The following is a 3,040-nucleotide window of genomic DNA, read 5'->3' on the forward strand; positions in this document are numbered from 1 at the left end:
GCTGCTCAGCTCGGGCTGGACTCGAACCGCTGTTGCTCAGAGCTCAAACTCTTGAGCGAGCTCTTAACCAACTGAGCCACTCGGCCGGCCCTATAGGTTCCATTTCAAAGCATACATTTGAAGCTTAATAAGAGATCTGTAAGTCAAAGTTTTAAAAAAAAGATATTATTTAGGAAATAAGCAAACTTTGCATTAGAGAGTCAAGTCTAGTTATTAGTATTGGAACAAAGCTTCAAAATGGCAAATAAATCCCAAATGTATTGGACAAATTGCGATGCTGCTAAATCTGAACTGGATTGTGACTGTGGTGATGGGTTTGAAAATTTTCCATTATTATTGCCTTTTTTGGGGGGAGGGGGGAGGTTAATCACTTTTAATATGCAGCTAGTTTACTGCTTCATCAGCCCTTTTTCTTCTCAGTTTTACTACTAAACCCTCTGCTAAAAGCCTTTCTGGTGGCTAAAATATGTCTGCATACATCCAGGATATTTAACTTATACTCCACGATGACATACGGATATTGCAGAAGCAGGACTGTGAAAAGAATTTAGGAGAGTACATTTTTTTTCTGGGTGGCCTGCAATAATAAATAAGGATAACTCAGTCGATGATTGTAGTTCACAATAAGTGTGCTAAAAGAAAAACTCTGAGTCAGACAGTGACACAGCCTTCGAGACTCTTGACCCTCGTGTTGGAGGCCTCAGTTCATTGGCCAGCCTAAATTTGGCCAAGGAAAGGATAGGTTCTCACAACAGTGAAATTGTCTTTAGTGAGCTGTTAATTGTTTACACATACACCAAAGTTGCCTGATGATCTTTCTTCTAATCTTACTAATGTATTCCTGGCCCTGCTGCTCTGATGGCCTCAGGCAAACTCTATCATAAAAATGCAGGTGTGCTTAGCAGGTATAATAAAAGTATAATAAAAGTGCAGATGTGCATAGCAGGTCTGTCAATTGATATGCTCATACCAGCTTAAGAGAACTTCACATTTCTATAAATTAAGAAATGAATCACTAGTGCACTGATTCTCTGATTGCCCTCTCTTCATCATTCTCTCTGCAGGCCCAGACTGACTAGGCTATTTTACAGAAGTTGGAGATGACTCATTACCTCACATTGCTTTGTCTCACAGATGGCATCATTTTATCTTATGCACAAAGAGACTGACAAGTGACATTGTGGCACTGATTTTATTGTATTAGGCTATGGAGAGCACTGGCTGTGATGAATATATCATCTGGGACAGGAGTTTGCATTTGGGACTTGGGGTTTTGGTAGGATAGATAGATAAAAAAAGGAAGATTTTTTTTTTAAGGACACATAGAGGTTGGAAAGTCAGAAGTGTTAAGAGAGACTACATTCACTATATAAGCAAGATATTCTTTCTGTACATTGGAGAGTACTGAAGCCCTGTAGATGGTTCTCAGGCTAATCTAGTCATTTGGCACTGCAAAGTTGTTTTTAAACTGTGCTAAAATTGTTGACCCAAGGCTTTTCAATTCCTGCGCAGAGTTACAGACTTACTGGTAATTTTCATTAACCGGGGAACCTAGGGATGCTGTAGGGCTGAGCTAATGATTGGCTTCTTGCCAGTGCTGAAATGATAGGGCAGCAGTTTCCCCCAGGAAGTCAAGTATGAGAGAGAAGTATCCTTTAAAGTGTATGTGGTGTGTGTGAGTGTTGTGAATGTGTGTGTGTAGTGTGTGGGTGAATGTGTGTGTTGTGAGTGTGTGCGTGTATGGTGTGTGTGGTATGTGTGTGTGTGTGTGTTGTGAATGTGTGTGTATAGTGTGTGGGTGAATGTGTGTGCTGTGAATGTGTGCGTGTATGGTGTGTGTGGTGTGTGTTGTGAATGTATGTATGTTGTGTTTGTGTGTGTGTGTAGTGTGTGGGTGAATGTGTGTGNGGTGAGCAAACATTTCTAATACATTTTAACATGGTAAACGAGCTATGTCTTGCAATACGAGTAGTTCATTTCCGGAATGAATTATGCTCGCAATCCAAGGTATGTACAGGCAATGAGAGTTACGGGAGCTCAGAGAGGGGAATATTAACTGAGGGCCAAGTGATTGGGCAGGGTTTAGTGGATGAAGTCATACTTGCACTGGGTCTTACTTGTAGACGCATGAAGGTGAGAGAGGGTAATGTGAAAAAAGGCCCCAAAGTTGCATTTTGTGTGGCTACTTCTTTTTTTATTTTTTTTTTAAGATTTTATTGGGGAATTGGGGGAGGGGAACAGCCAAGTTTTTCTCCTTCAGTCTTAGTTGTGGAGGGCGCAGCTAGCTCAGCTCCAAGCCCAGTTGCCATCCAGCTGCTCCCCCGGCAGCTCAGGGCCACTCAGCTCAAGGTGCCGTGTTCAATCTTAGTTGCAGGTGGGCATAGCCCACCATGCCATGTGGGAGTCAAACCAGCAGTCTTGTTAAGAGCACACAGTCTATCCACTGAGCCATCTGGGTGGCAGCTCAGCTCAAGGTGCCGTGTTCAATCTTAGTTGCAGGTGGGCATAGCCCACCATGCCATGTGGGAGTCAAACCGGAAACCTTGTTGTTAGGAGCACGTGCTCTCACTAGCTGAGCCATCCTGCCACCTGTTGGCAGCTCACCTTGGGCACAGCTCACTGGCCCATGTGGGAATTGAACCGGCGACCCTATTGCTCAGAGCCTGTGCTCTTAACCAACTGAGCCACTCAGCCGGCCCCCGCCCAGTAGTTTTTAACCATTGGCCATGGTTTTATCACTTGGAGCCCTACTAGAACCATTCTATTTGCTCCCCTTAGAGGAGTACCTGGAGTAGTCAAAGATAATTACCGTATCACTTCTTGCCCGTTCTCCAAACTTCTCCAAGATAAACATCCCGCATCTCCTCAGAAATTCGTCCTGTGTAAGGTCATGGTTTTAATCTTTGTAGTCTCATGGATGCTAGCCTTTCTACATGCATAAAATATTAAATAATAATACAATAGTGTACACATGAAGTGCCTAATAAGTAATAGAGTAAAACCTTGGATGGCGAGTAATTTGGTTTGCGAGTGTTCCGCG

At 43.1% G+C, this 3,040-nt stretch overlaps 1 pseudogene; it reads right to left on the bottom strand.

Annotated features, from left to right (window-relative positions):
- The window catches only part of LOC109381949 (60S ribosomal protein L27a-like), a 12,979-nt pseudogene extending 10,125 nt beyond the window's left edge, over positions 1-2,854 (bottom strand).
- Positions 2,855-3,040: the final 186 nt, after the last annotated feature.

The sequence above is a fragment of the Hipposideros armiger genome, unplaced genomic scaffold (genome assembly GCF_001890085.2).
Source record: "Hipposideros armiger isolate ML-2016 unplaced genomic scaffold, ASM189008v1 scaffold_56, whole genome shotgun sequence".
NCBI lineage: Eukaryota > Metazoa > Chordata > Mammalia > Chiroptera > Hipposideridae > Hipposideros > Hipposideros armiger.